Genomic DNA, 16,950 nt, shown 5'->3' on the forward strand with positions numbered 1-16,950 from the left:
TCTGCTGCCAATAACTGGAACGGACTGCAAAAATCACTGAAGCTGGAGACTCATATCTCCCTCACTAACTTTAAGCATCAGCTGTCAGAGCAGCTTACAGATCATTGCACCTGTACATAGTCCATCTGTAAATAGCCCATCCATGCTACCTCATCCCCATACTGTTATTTTTTTATTTTGCTCCTTTGCACCCCAGTATCTCTACTTGCACATTCATCTCCTGCACATCTTATCACTCCAGTGTTTAATTGCTAGATTGTAATTATTTCGCCACTATAGCCTATTTCTTGTCTACCTCCATTATCTTACCTCATTTGCACACACTGTGTATAGACTTTTTTTATTTTGTATTAATGACTGTATGTTTGTTTATTCCATGTGTAACTCTGTGTTGTTATTTGTGTCGCACTGCTTTGCTTTATATTGGCCAGGTCGCAGTTGTAAATGAGAACTTGTTCTCAACTTGCCTACCTGGTTAAATAAAAATACATAAATAAATGGTTTACTACACTATAGAATAGCTATAACATTAATCACATAATGGTGTACTACACTATAGAATAGATATAACTTTAATAATTGAATGACATTCCACAACACCAGATGGTTTAACATATACACATGTAAAATAAGTTATAGAAAAGAAGAGAGAACCCAAATCACAACCTTTTCTCTATATAGCATTCTACTTTTGACCAGCGCCCACTATAGGTCAGGGTTATTGAAGTCTTACCATAAGAAGCTGGTTTTCTGTTTTACCTGATCATGCCATTTGGGACACAGACATATAAAAGAAGGGAAGATGTCTAGACATTTGTCCTTCTGGGATTTGGTCCTCCAACCACCAAGTTGAAGAGCACTGGAAGAGCATATGCTGCCCACAGCTTGTATAATGACCTCCATTATAACCATCAATAACCCTGATGGTCAAACAGACATTTATGTTACACTTACTGGGATGATGGATGAGGAGCACGTGACAGAGGACACTCTAACTATAGCATGTTCACCATATGGTATGCTTAGATATCTTTATGATTTTACAGTAATTAAAACATTTACTGTTTATAAATTCATTTTAAGAATCATTATAAAATCATCATAAAAATAATTTTAGAATTTATAGGAATATTAATTGGATTATAAAAATGTAAATGTATATTCTTACCACTGAGTTTTCAATAACTTTGTTTGAATCGAATATGGTGTATTAAAATGTGCTGTTGAGAGAGAGAGAGGGCTAGCTATTCTGAATCATAGAGGCTTCAAACACCTTTTAATGGGTCTGTTGCTTTCAAGTTCTCCGCAGAGTATTATCTAGTGCTTTCATTACATTTTATTCTGGTGAGGACATTGTGCTCTGAACATCTTTCAAGTTCTCTACAAACAATAATTTACTGGTTTCATTACATTTTATTCTGGTTAGGACATCGTGCTCTGAACATCTTTCAAGATCTTTCTCTACAGAGAATCATTTACCGGTTTCATTTTATTCTGGTTTGGACATTGTGCTCTGAATATATTTTCTTTGTGTAAACCTAGGGTGCTTCCCGTGCTACGTCCCAAATGGCACCATGTTCTCTACGTAGTGCACTATAAAGGGAATAGGGTTCCATTTGGGACACACCCTAATGCTTGTTGTTGAGGATCCAGGAGACTAATATGAAATCATTCTAGACACTGGTTTAAGATTTTGGTTTTTAGAAAAACACAAGTAAAGATCAAAGCAGTTAAAACAAAGTAATTAACCTGTCAGAGGTTTACATTATATTAAATATAGAATTCTGCTGATTAAATTATAGATCAATTATATAATAATTAGATTAAAATGCTTTTTTTTCTTTTAAAAGTAAATATTTAGGTTAGTGCTTCCCAGGTAGGACAAACGTCTGGCCCACAAATGGTCTGGTTCCTGCATGATCTAAAACTGCTGCCCCTGGCAGCCGGATCCGTCCCTGAAATTATTGCAGATCAGATCAGAGTCCAGGAGGTACAGAGTGGCAGGCAGGCTCGAGGTCAGGGCAGGCAGTATGGTCAGGGAGGCAGTTAAAGAGTCCAGGAGGTACAGAGTGGCAGGCAGACTTGAGGTCAGGGCAGGCAGTATGGTCAGGGAGGCAGTTTCAGAGTCCAGAACAGGCAAGGGTCAAAATCGGGAAGACTAGAAAAAGAGAATTGCAAAGGCAGTATGGGAAAACCATTGGTAGGCTTGGACATACAAGATGAACAGGCCCAGAGAGACAGGCCTAGAGAGATAGGAAAGACAGGGATAAATACGCTGGCACAGAGAGACAGGAAAGACAGGTATAAATACACTGAGACAGAGAGACAGGAAACACAGGGATAAATACACTGGGACAGAGAGACAGAAAACACAGGGATAAATACATTGGTACAGAAAGACAGGAAACACGGGGATAAATACACTGGTACAGAGAGACAGGAAACACAGGGAGAAATACACTGGTACAGAGAGACAGGAAACACAGGGATAAATACACTGGTACAGAGAGACAGGAAACACAGGGATAAATACACTGGAACAGAGAGACAGGAAACACAGGGATAAATACACTGGTACAGAGAGACAGGAAACACAGGGATAAATACACTGGAACAGAGAGACAGGAAACACAGGGATAAATACGCTGGTACAGAGAGACAGGAAACAAGGATAAATACACTGGGGAACACACACAACACCTGGAGGGGGTGGAGACAATAACAAGGACAGGTAAAACAAATCAGGGTGTGACAATTTGGCCTAGATCTGGCAGCCTGAACTGAGCCCTCTCCCACCACAAAAAAATATATAATATTAAATATAGGTTGTAATATTGCAGCTATCAACTGAACTATAAACAACATAAACATTGTCTGATTATAAAAACTTTTAATTAAACACACTGCATTTGGAAAGTTTTCAGACCCCTTGACTTTTTCAACATTTGTTACGTTACAGCCTTATTCTAAAGTGGATTACATATTTTTTTTTATCATCAATCTACACACAATAACCCATAATGCAAAACAAAAACAGGTTTTTAGAAATGTTTGCAAAAACTTGAATATCACATTTACATAAGTATTCAGACCCTTTACTCAGTACTTTGTTAAAGCACCTTTAGCAGTGATTACAGCCTTGATTCTTCTTGGGTATGATGCTACAAGCTTGGCCCACCTGAATTTGGGGGAGTTCCTATCATTCTTCTCTGCAGATCCTCTCAAGCTCTGTCAGAATGGATGGGGAGCGTCACTGCACAGCTAATTTCAGGTCTCTTCAGAGATGTTTGATCAAGTTCAAGTCTGGGCTCTGGCTGGGCCACTCAAGGACATCCAGAGACTTGTCCGAAGCCACTCCTTGTCTTGGCTGTGTGCTTACGGTCGATGTCCTTTTAGAAGGTGAACCTTCACCCCAGTCTGAGCTCCTGAGCTTTCTGGAGCAGGTTTTCATCAAGGATCTCTCTGTACTTTGCTCTGTTCATATTTCCCTTGATCCTGACTAGACAGTTTTTCACAATTCCTGACATTTAATCCTAGTACAAATTCCCTGTTTTAGCTCAGTTAGGATCACCACTTTATTTGAAGAATGTGAAATGTCAGAATAATATTAGAGAGAATTATTTATTTCAGCTTTTATTTATTTCATCACATTCCCAGTGGTTTCCATACACTCAATTAGTATTTGGTAGCATTGCCTTGAAATTGTTTAACTTGGGTCAAACGTTTCGGGTGGCCTTCCACAAGCTTCCCACAATAAGTTGGGTGAATTTTGGCCCATTCCTACTGACGGAGCTGGAGTAACTGAGTCAGGTTTGTAGGCCTCCTTGCTTTTTCAGTTCTGCCCACAAGATTTTCTATAGGATTGAGATCAGGGCATTGAGATGGCCACTCCAAAACCTTGACTTTGTTGTCCTTAAGCCATTTTGCCACAACTTTGGAAGTGTGCTTGGGGTCATTGTCCATTTGAAAGACCCATTTGCGACTAAGTCTTGAGATGTTGCTTCAATATATCCACATAATTTTGCTTCCTCATGAAGCCATCTATTTTGAGAAGTGCACCAGTCCCTCCTGCAGCAAAGCACCCCCACACCATGATGCTGCCACCCCCACACCATGATGCTGCCAGCCCCATGCTTCACGGTTGGGATGGTGTTCTTCAGCTTGCAAGCATCCCCCTTTTTCCTCCAAACATAACGATGGTCGTTATGGCCAAACAGTTATATTTTTGTTTCATCAGAGCAGGGGAAATTTCACCCCAAAATTCCGAGCTTTGTCCCCATTTGCAGTTGCAAACTGTAGTCTGGCTTTTTTTTATGTCGATTTTGGAGCAGTGACTTCTTCCTTGCTGAGCGGCCTTTCAGGTTGTGTCGATATAGGACTCGTTTTACTGTGGATATAGATACTGTTGTACCTGTTTCCTCCAGCATCTTCACAAGGTCCTTTGCTGTTGTTCTGGGATTGATTTGCACTTTTCACATCAAATACGTTAATCTCTAGGAGACAGAACGTGTCTCCTTCCTGAGCGTTATGACGGTTGACCGGTCCCATGGTGTTTATACTTGCGTACTATTGTTTGTACAGATGAAAATGGCACCTTCAGGCATTTGGAAATTGCTCCCAAGGATGAACCAGACTTGTGGAGGTCTACAATTTTTTTTTCTGAGGTCTTGGCTGATTCCTTTTGATTTTCCCATGATGTTAAGCAAAGAGGCACTGAGCTTTAAGGTAGGCCTTGAAATACATCCACAGGTACACATCCAATTGACTCAAATGATGTCAGTTAGCTTATCAGAAGCTTCTAAAACCATGACATTTTCTAGAATTTTCCAAGCTGTTTAACGGCACAGTCAACTTAGTGTATGTAAACTTTTGACCCACTGGAATTATGATACAGTGAATTATAAGTGAAATAATCTATCTTTAAACAATTGTCAAAAAATTACTTGTGTCATGCACAAAGTAGATGTTCTAACCGACTTGCCAAAACTATAGTTTGTTAACAAGAAATGTGACGAGTGGATGAAAAATGAGATTTAACTACTCCAACCTAATTGTATGTAAACTTCAGACTTCAACTGCATAGGTGTGTGCCTTTCCAAATAATGTCCAACCAATTGAATTTACCACAGGTGGCTTCAATTAAGATGTAGAAACATTTCAGGTATTATCAATGGAAACAGGATGCAGGATTTCTAAAAACCTGTTTTCATTTTTGTCATTTTGGGGTTGATGTGTGTTGATTGATGAGGGGAATTTTTTTTATTTAATCAATTTTATAATCCGGCTGTAACATAACAGAATGTGGAAAAATTCAAGGGGTCTGAATACTTTCTGAATGCACTGTATATTTACAAAAAATATATATGGGGGATTGGAAATCATGCAGACAATTAAATTGATGGAAGCCACAATCTATCTGCAGCATTAAATCTGATCTACCCCCTCCCACAAAAAAATATACCATAAACATCATGCTCTGATGCACAAATATTCCAAACTTCGTAGCTGGAACCGTGTGGAAGGGTTCCAGAGATGTGGAAGTCCAGAGGTGAGACTCAGAGTTAAAGATGTGAGAGCAGGCGGTCAACCAGCTCCAGCCCAGAGGCCAGCCAGCCAGAGCCAGACTACATCTGGTATGGTTGAGGAGGAGGATGGCTGGGCTGCTCCTACTCAAGTTGATGGATGTCATCTAGCTCAGTTCCTCACACTGCCTTTCACACCTGCTGCCCGGTGCTTGGCTTATTGAGCTTATAAATCAATTTAATGAGAGGAGAACGGGTTCAGGACTTCAATAAACACCCCACCGCGTTTTGCCCGCACCAGCGCCAAGCACCAGCCAAGCCCCAAAAATACAGGCCTCATAAATGAGGGTTTAGACAGGCAAATTAGATAACCTCTGCTTTGATTCAACTCCATAGCTATGTGGTTGCTATGTGGTTGTTTTTATATCATGAGAGAGTAAGCAAAGAACATGTCATTTAGAGTAATTTAATGAGAGTCATTTAAACATGTATTTGTTCATCTGTATTATGGGGCAAAATAAGCATGCTGAAAACATACCAGGCTAGCCAATAAGTAACCTGCCCATGTGCAATTATGTGGATAACATGCTAGGCTAGCCAACCATTAACCTGCCCATGTGCTACTATGTTGATAACATGCTAGGCTAGCCAACCATTAACCTGCCCATGTGCTACTATGTTGATAACATGCTAGGCTAGAAAACCATTAACCTGCCCATGTGCTACTATGTTTAAAACATGCTAGGCTAGTCAACCATAAACCTGCCCATGTGCTACTATGTTGATAACATGCTAGGCTAGCCAACAATTAACCTGCCCATGTGCTACTATGTTGATAACATGCTAGGCTAGCCAACCATTAAGCTGCCCATGTGCTACTATGTTGATAACAAGCTAGGCTAGAAAACTATTAACCTGCCCATGTTCTACTATGTTGATAACATGCTAGGCTAGCCAACCATAAACCTGCCCATGTGCTACTATGTTGATAACATGATAGGCTAGCCAACCATTAACCCGCCCATGTGCTACTATGTTGATAACATGCTAGGCTAGTCAACCATGAACCTGCCCATGTTCTACTATGTTGATAACATGCTAGGCTAGCCAACCATTAACCCGCCCATGTGCTACTATGTTGATAACATGCTAGGCTAGTCAACCATGAACCTGCCAATGTTCTACTATGTTGATAACATGCTAGGCTAGCCAACCATTAAACTGCCCATGTGCTACTATGTTGATAACATGCTAGGCTAGCCAACCATTAACCTGCCCATGTTCTACTATGTTGATAACATGCTAGGCTAGAAAACCATTAACCTGCCCATGTGCTACTATGTTGATAACATGCTAGGCTAGCCAACCATTAACCTGCCCATGTTCTACTATGTTGATAACATGCTAGGCTAGCCAACCATTAACCTGCCCATGTGCTACTATGTTGATAACATGCTAGGCTAGCCAACCATTAACCTGCCCATGTTCTACTATGTTGATAACATGCTAGGCTAGCCAACCATTAACCTGCCCGTGTTCTACTATGTTGATAACATGCTAGGCTAGCCAACCATTAACCTGCCCATGTGCTACTGCATGCTGACAGCTTGTCAGCTTTGTGTGTGTGTGTGTGTGTGTGTGTGTGTGTGTGTGTGTGTGTGTGTGTGCGTGCGTGCGTGCGTGCGAAAGAGAAAGACAGAGAGAAAGAGAAAGAGAGAGAGAGATAGAGAAAGGGAAGGAAGGAGGGATATAAAGAATGAAAGTGAGTGGTCTGGTCTTCCATTGGTAATCAATACTGCAGCAGTGACCTGAGTGTCTGCGCTCTGATTCAACCCATTTGGAAGACCAGACCCTGCTGTCTGATGGAGAGTCAACAGCATGATTTCCCACAGGACTCACAAAGAATGCATCCCAAATGGCACCCTATTTAGTGCACCACTTCCGGTCAAAATAAGTGCACTATACAGGGAATAGGGTGTTTGAGACACGGACACAGTGATCCGCAGGGTTTTACTGTACTGGGCTCCTCCCTCTCTCTCTCTCCACATCTAAATGGACATTGATATCATAGTTAACAAATCAAATCAAAGTATATTTGTCACATGTGCCAAATACAACAGGTGTTTGACAGTGAAATGCTTACTTACAAGCTTAACCAACAAAACAGTTAAGGAAATACCCCCCAAAAAGTAAGAGATAAGAAAAATAAATAATTAAAGAGCAGCAGTGAATAACAATAGTGGGGTTATATACTGGGTATTACAGTACAGAGTCAATGTGGAGGCTATATACAGGGTATTACGGTACAGAGTTAATGTGGAGGCTATATACAGGGTATTACGATACAGAGTCAATGTGGAGGCTATATACAGGGTGTACCGGTACAGAGTCAATGTGGAGGCTATATACAGGGGGTACCAGTACAGAGTCAATGTGGAGGCTTTATACCAGGGGGTACCCGTACAGAATCAATATGGAGGCTATATACTCTGGGGTACCGGTACAGAGTCAATGTGGAGACTATATACTGGGGGTACCGGTACAGAGTCAATGTGGAGGCTATATACAGGGGGTACCGGTACAGAGTCAATGTGGAGGCTATATACAGGGTGTTACGGTACAGAGTTAATGTGTAGACTATATACAGGGGGTACTGGTGCAGAGTCAATGTGGAGGCTATATACAGGGTCTTACAGTACAGAGTCAATGTGGAGGCTATATACAGGGGGTACCGGTTTAGAGTCAAGGTGCGGGGGCACCGGTGTCGAGGAAATTGAGGTAATATGTACATGTAGGTCGAGTTATTATAGTGACTATGCATAGATAACAGAGAGTAGAAGCAGCATAGAAGGCGGGGGGGGGGCAATTTAAATTGTCTGTGTAGCCATTTGATTAGATGTTCAGGAGTCTTATGGCTTGGGGGTAAAAACTGTCCAGGAGCCTCTTGGACATAGACTAGGCGCTTGCCGTGCGGTAGCAGTGAGAAAAGTCTATGACTAGGGTGGTTGGAGTCTTTGGCAATTTTTTAGGTTCTTCCTCTGACACCGCCTGGTATAGAGGTTTTCGAGGGCAGGAAGCTTGGCCCCAGTGATGTACTGGGCCATTCGCACTACCCTCTGTATTGTGTTGCAGTCGGAGACCGAGCAGATGTCATACCAGGCAGTGATACAACCCGTCAGGATGCTCTCAACGGTGCAGCTTAAAATGCTTTGAGGATCTGAGGACCCATGCCAAATATTTTCAGTCTTCTGAGAGGGAATAGGTTTTGTCCTTTCCTCTTCACGACTGTCTTGATGTGCTCGGACCATGTTCGTTTTTTGGTGATGTGGATGCCAAGGAACTTGAAGCTCAACCTGCTCCACTACAGCCCGTCGATGAGAATGGGGATGTGCTCAGTTCTCTTTTTCCTGTAGTCCACAATCATCTCCTTTGTCTTGATCACGTTGAGGGAGATGTTGTTGTCCTGGCACCACACGGCCAGGTCTCTGACCTCCTACCTATAGGCTGTCTCGTTGTTGTTGGTGATCAGGCCTAACACTGTTGTGTCATTTGCAAACTTAATGATGGTGTTGGAGTCGTGCTTGGCCATGCAGTCATGAGTGAAGAGGCAGTACAAAAGGGGACTGAGCACGCACCCCTGAGGGGCCCCTATGTTGAGGATCAGCGTGGAGGATGTGTTACCTACCCTCACCACCTGGGGACAGCCATCAGGAAGTCCAGGATCCAGTTGCAGAGGGAGGTGTTTAGTCCCAGGGTCCTTAGCTTAGTGATGAGCTTTGAGGGCACTATGGTGTTGAACCCTGAGCTCTAGTCAATGAATAGCATTCTCACATAGGTGTTATTTAACACCAGCCATCCTCCTGCTGATATCATAGTTATCACCAGCCAGCCTCCTGGCTGCAAAAGGATTGTCTGAGTGTACCTGAGTGGCGCAGCGGTCTAAGGCACTGCATCTAAGTGCTAGAGGTGTCACTACAGACACCCTGGTTTGATTACAGGCTGTATCGCAACCAGCTGTGTTTGGAAGTCTCACAGGGCGGCGCACTATTGGCCCAGCGTTGTCCGGGTTTAGCCGGTGTAGGCTGTCATTGTAAATAAGAATTTGTTATTAACTGGCTTGCCTAGTTAAATAAAGCTTAAATAAAAAATACATTGCATGTTATGTAGTCTAATGACTGTAGCATTTTACATTATGCTAGACACGACACACGAGCTTTTATTTCTATTGAGTTCTACGGTTTCATAAACATTTACTTATTCAGCCGGTCACCTAGCAAATCATTTCTTCCAACGTTTGTTTTTCAGCTGAAGGAGTTTTCTAATTTTTCGTGGACAGTCTTTGTATCAAGCATCTGACCAAATTACTCAAGATTTTAGTTCTGGGTTAACGGAGATTAAAGGGTAACTAGCTAGAACAACTACAGTTTAGTTCCTTGGGAACAATGATAGCTATGGTATTCAGACATCTGATACAGCAACAACTGTTACAGTAGTTAGCGAGATAACAGTGGTTAGCTAGATACAGTTTTCAGATATCTCCTGTACCGTAACATCATCCGTTGTTAGCTAGCTAGGACAATGTTTTTTATGCAAGTAAAGTCATGTCGTATGACAGCTGTGATGGAAACAGGAAGTTTCAGTACAGTTGTGTAAATGCCAATAGATCATTTGTTCATTCGACATGGTGGGCTCTTTTTGTTTTGGTAAAATTAATTATGCGAGGAACGGCAGTGGAAACACCTTTATGACCAAATATTGATTTAATAACCATCATATCAGACTGAACTTGGAGTCATTCCATATGTAGTGTGGACCTCCCACTACGACTCCATGCAGTTTATTAGGCTACAGATTAAATCAATTATGATGAACTTCACAGGGTGGTGAAAGTGCAAGGTGATCTTGATGCTCCTTTCCAATAAATATTAAGGCTCTTATTCTGGTGACATGATAGTAGATGATTGACTGCTGTTTGCCAAATACAAATATTCTCGCTCTTATCCATAATAATCTCACCACTGTTGGCTAGAGTGCCCGTACTAAGACTAGAGTAAGCACATTACTCTACGTACTAAGACTAGAGTAGGCACTAAGCACATTCACTATTTAACTCAACACTTTTTCGGTACAGTTGAAAATACAATGGAAAAGCATTGAGCTTTTCGATTTTCATTCGATACATGAAAACTGAGGTGGACTTTTGACCAATCAGATAAGCATCTGACAAATGTCTGATGTGAGAAGATATGATGTGATTGCTCAAAAGATCAATTAGTGGAAAGAAGATCAGAATCAGAATCAGATTGGGGTGTCTTGTCTAAACTGCAGTTTTAGAATCATAAATGAGCGTCTTACATAATATGAACGACTACTTGAACATTTGTGACACTCTTATGAACAAAAAAACATGGATAGATATGCGTATTTGGGAGGGTTGAATTCTGTACATGACAATACAAATAATGAAATATTTCAAAATCAAGTGTCTCAGGCCAAATGAAAGGAAACTTGAAAAATACTCAGCATGCAAATATGCACCTAGATGTTTATTAGAGTTAACCAGACAGGACAGAAGGGGCGGAGTGAGTGTATTGGCTAATGATTTCAATTAGTGTATTATAAACCAGACAGGACAGACAGGAGGAGATTGGTTTGACGAGTGACTTCAACTAGTGTATTATAAACCAGACAGGACAAACAGGAGGAGATTGTATTGGCTCGTGATTTCAACTAGTGTATTATAAACCAGACAGGACAAACAGGAGGAGATTGTATTGGCTCGTGATTTCAACTAGTGTATTATAAACCAGACAGGACAAACAGGAGGAGATTGTATTGGCTCGTGATTTCAAAGATAGGGACAATTTTCACTGAAGACAAATATTGTGTTTTCTGCCGTGGTGCTATCAATTACAGTTTGATGGGTTTGGAAATGGGTTTAGAACCCTCGTAAGCTAGCAAAAACACCAGACACAATATGACATGCAATTATTTCACATGATTCAGCATCTAAACTTTCATTGTTTGTCCTGATATGACGCGTAACACAATGCATAACACATAATATCCCTGTGGCTTGACAGGCATGCCTTTCAGCTACATGATATTAGCCACTGTAAAAACAAGTTCAGTCAAATGCCTCACAATATTCCAGATTCTGTCCCGCCTCAGTGTATTTCTGTATTAATGTAGCAGAATTAGACAAAGTTCTCTGCCTCAGAGGAAACCTATAAACCCCCCCATACTAATTAAGTTGTAATAACTGTAAGACATCTGCACCAGGGGGTTTCAAATCAAATCAAATTTTATTTGTCACATACACATGGTTAGCAGATGTTAATGCGAGTGTAGCGAAATGCTTGTTTAAATGAAATGCAGAAGGAATGTAGATTTAGGTGCAGCACGGTTGACACGTAAACTCACACGTCCATAAACACCTGTATGTTGCCTGTTGAAAGAAGACGTCCATAAACACCTGTATGTTGCCAGTTGAATGAAGACGTCCATAAGCACCTGTATGTTGCCAGTTGAATGAAGACGTCCATAAAAACCTGTATGTTGCCAGTTGAATGAAGACGTCCATAAACACCTGTATGTTGCCTGCTAAATGAAGACGTCCATAAACACCTGTATGTTGCCAGTTGAATGAAGACGTCCATAAACACCTGTATGTTGCCAGTTGAATGAAGACGTCCATAAAAACCTGTATGTTGCCAGTTGAATGAAGACGTCCATAAACACCTGTATGTTGCCTGCTAAATGAAGACGTCCATAAACACCTGTATGTTGCCAGTTGAATGAAGACGTCCATAAACACCTGTATGTTGCCAGTTGAATGAAGACGTCCATAAACACCTGTATGTTGCCTGCTAAATGAAGACGTCCATAAACACCTGTATGTTGCCAGTTGAATGAAGACGTCCATAAACACCTGTATGTTGCCAGTTGAATCAAGACGTCCATAAACATCTGCATGCAGGCAACAGCGGATTTTCTCCCTCATCAGCTCCATTTTAACAAGCCTTTACAGGATTTATCTGTAGAGGTGAGAGGGACACGGAGCCTAGAGGGAAGGTGTGTGCTGCAGATTATATGCTTCCTACTGTGACTGACTAGACCTACCAGAGGCATACAGACAGTCATCTATCTCTATGGCTCTCTGGACTGTAATACAAACCATCCAACCAAAACCTTTGATCATTGTAATTCTCTATTCACTATACCTGCTCACCCAAAACCTTTGCAACATAAAACCATGGTCATATCCTGTATTAATTCAACCATGGGTTTGCTGCTATTAACGTTTTAGTTTACCAGGAGCAGGGTTGGCTCTTTCAGGTACAGGGTTGGCTCTGTCAGGTGCAGGGTTGGCTCTGTCAGGTGCAGGGTTGGCTCTGTCCAGTGCAGTGTTGGCTCTGTCAGGTGAAGGGTTGGCTCTGTCAGGTGCAGGGTTGGCTCTGTCAGGTGCAGGGTTGGCTCTGTCAGGTGCAGGGTTGGCTCTGTCAGGTGCAGGGTTGGCTCTGTCCAGTGCAGTGTTGGCTCTGTCAGGTGAAGGGTTGGCTCTGTCAGGTGCAGGGTTGGCTCTGTCAGGTGCAGGGTTGGCTCTGTCCAGTGCAGTGTTGGCTCTGTCAGGTGAAGGGTTGGCTCTGTCAGGTGCAGGGTTGGCTCTGTCAGGTGCAGGGTTGGCTCTGTCCAGTGCAGTGTTGGCTCTGTCAGGTGAAGGGTTGGCTCTGTCAGGTGCAGGGTTGGCTCTGTCAGGTGCAGGGTTGGCTCTGTCAGGTGCAGGGTTGGCTCTGTCAGGTGCAGGGTTGGCTCTGTCAGGCTGCTACAATAATCACAAACTGAAGATCAATTTTTTTTGTGTGTGTACTTATTCCTCTTTTTCTTCCCAACTCCCGTACAAACTCAGGAGAGGCGAAGATGGAGAGCCATGCGTCCCCCGAAACACAGCCCTGCCAAGCCCCACTGCTTCTCGACACACTGCTCACTTAACCCGGAAGCCAGCCGCACTAATGTTTCGGAGGAAACACTGTACCAGTGGCTACTGAAGTCAGCGTGCGTGCGCCCGGCTGCCACAAGGAGTCGCTGGGCGAGATGAGACAAGGGCATGCCAGCCAAACCCTCCCCTAACTCTGACGACGCTGGGCCAATTGTGCGCCGCCTCATGGGTCTCCCAGGATAGAACCCGGGTCTGTAGTGGCGCCTCTAGCACTGCTGTGCCACTCAGGAGGCCAAGGGCATCCTTATAAACTCATACAACCCTAGTATACTGGAGTGGTGAACACATTTCCAGCAGCCACTGGACAGGTCGAGGATGTAGGAAATAGAGGGACAGTTTCAACATGGACATGGAACAGGTTTGGACAATCAGCCAAAGATTATGGTGTCCTGTAACTACCTAGACTCTAGTCTAGTGCAACATCCAGTATAAAAGGACAAAGAGATGCACTGTACCTATGAATGAAGGTCTTTCTCAGCTGCCACGTTGTTCTCAGCTGCCAGGTCTTTCTCAGCTGCCAGGTCTTTCTCAGCTGCCACCTCTTTCTCAGCTGCCAGGTCTTTCTCAGCTGCCAGGTGTTTCTCAGCTGCCAGGTCGTTCTCAGCTGCCACCTCTTTCTCAGCTGCCAGGTCTTTCTCAGCTGCCCCCTCTTTCTCAGCTGCCAGGTGTTTCTCAGCTGCCAGGTCTTTCTCAGCTGCCAGGTGTTTCCCAGCTGCCAGGTCGTTCTCAGCTGCCAGGTCGTTCCCAGCTGCCAGCTCTTTCTCAGCTGCCCCCTCTTTCTCAGCTGCCAGGTCTTTCTCAGCTGCCCCCTCTTTCTCAGCTGCCAGGTCGTTCTCAGCTGCCAGGTCGTTCTCAGCTGCCAGGTCGTTCACAGCTGCCAGGTCTTCTCAGCTGCCAGGTCTTTCTCAGCTGCCAGGTCTTTCTCAGCTGCCAGGTCTTTCTCAGCTGCCAGGTCTTTCTCAGCTGCCAGGTCGTTCTCAGCTGCCAGGTCTTTCTCAGCTGCCAGGTCGAACATGTGTTCTAACACTGGTGAAAGACACAATTGATCATTAAACAATTGAGGATTATGTTTTCCAATGCAAAAATCCAGCCTGGTCATATTGAGAAAATACCTATACCCAGTTCAAATGGACCCGTGCCAGATTCGGGATCATGTACTATTTGAAATCATTTCAAATAAGTTAGCTGGGCTTGATTAAGCATTCTTGGCGCTATGAAACCAATTGAATAGTCAGTCAGTAAACTGCAACCCACCCCCATCTGGAACTTGAACGAGGATAGAGCAAACGCTCAAACTATTTGAAAGATTTCAAATAGTATTTGAGCCCAGGTGTTGTTGACGCTCTATTCAAACACAAAACAACAACATATCTGAATGAAAAGATGAATATACTGCTCCAGACAGAAGTTATTGCATTTTAATCTGTATGACTAATATCCACAAAAATGTGTTGTAATTCACCCAGTCTCAGTTGTTCAATTGTTGTAAAGATAATGGGCTATTTGGAGATTTAAGTGAGATTATCTTCCATTACAAATTATTCTCATTATGATGGGTGGGTCTAATGTACTACTCAAGTCTATAGTAACTCAACCAGCTGCCTCTGGTGTGGGTCCAATGTACATGTTTTGTAATAGGTTGTGATGAATGATTGAATCAGTATATTGGGTGTACATTTTTTTTAGGAACACTTCAATAGTGATTATCCTGCAGATGGTACATTTTTATATTAGTAACTACCCTACTGATGGTATATTATTATATTAGTGACTACCCTACTGATGGTAAATTATTATATTAGTGACTACCCTACTGATGGTATATTATTATATTAGTGACTACCCTACTGATGGTATAGTATTGTTATTTTAGTAACTACCCTACTGATGGTATATTATTATATTAGTGACTACCCTACTGATGGTATATTATTGTTATTTTAGTAACTACCCTACTGATGGTATATTATTATATTAGTGACTACCCTACTGATGGTATATTATTATTATATTTGTGACTACCCTACTGATGGTATATTATTATATTAGTGACTACCCTACTGATGGTATATTATTATATTAGTAACTACCCTACTGATGGTATATTATTATGATATTAGTGACTACCCTACTGATGGTATATTATTATATTAGTAACTACCCTACTGATGGTATATTATTATGATATTAGTGACTACCCTACTGATGGTATATTATTATGATATTAGTGACTACCCTACTGATGGTATATTATTATGATATTAGTGACTACCCTACTGATGGTAAATTATTATGATATTAGTGACTACCCTACTGATGGTATATTATTATATTAGTGACTACCCTACTGATGGTATATTATTATTATATTAGTGACTACCCTACTGATGGTATATTATTATATTAGTGACTACCCTACTGATGGTATATTATTATGATATTAGTGACTACCCTACTGATGGTATATTATTATTATATTTGTAACTACCCTACTAATGGTATATTATTATTATATTAGTGACTACCCTACTGATGGTATATTATTATTATATTAGTGACTACCCTACTAATGGTATATTATTATTATATTAGTGACTACCCTACTAATGGTATATTATTATTATATTAGTGACTACCGTACTGATGGTATATTATTATATCAGTAACTACCCTACTGATGGTATATTATTATATTAGTGACTACCGTACTGATGGTATATTATTGTTATATTAGTAACTACCCTACTGATGGTATATTATTGTTATTTTAGTAACTACCCTACTGACGGTATATTATTGTTATATTAGTAACTACCCTACTGATGGTATATTATTGTTATTTTAGTAACTACCCTACTGATGGTATATTATTGTTATATTAGTGACTACCCTACTGATGGTATATTATTGTTATTTTAGTAACTACCCTACTGATGGTATATTATTGTTATATTAGTAACTACCCTACTGATGGTATATTATTGTTATTTTAGTAACTACCCTACTGATGGTATATTATTGTTATATTAGTAACTACCCTACTGATGGTATATTATTGTTATTTTAGTAACTACCCTACTGATGGTATATTATTGTTATTTTAGTAACTACCCTACTGATGGTATATTATTGTTATTTTAGTAACTACCCTACTGATGGTATATTATTGTTATATTAGTAACTACCCTACTGATGGTATTTTATTATTATATTAGTAACTACCCTACTGATGGTATATTATGATATTAGTGACTACCCTACTGATGGTATATTATTGTATTAGTGACTACCCTACTGATGGTATATTATGATATTAGTGACTACCCTACTGATGGTATATTATTATATTAGTGACTACCCTACTGATGGTATATTATTATTATATTTGTAACTACCCTACTAATGGTATATTATTATTATATTAGTGAC

Source organism: Oncorhynchus mykiss, chromosome 27, assembly GCF_013265735.2.
Source record: "Oncorhynchus mykiss isolate Arlee chromosome 27, USDA_OmykA_1.1, whole genome shotgun sequence".
NCBI lineage: Eukaryota > Metazoa > Chordata > Actinopteri > Salmoniformes > Salmonidae > Oncorhynchus > Oncorhynchus mykiss.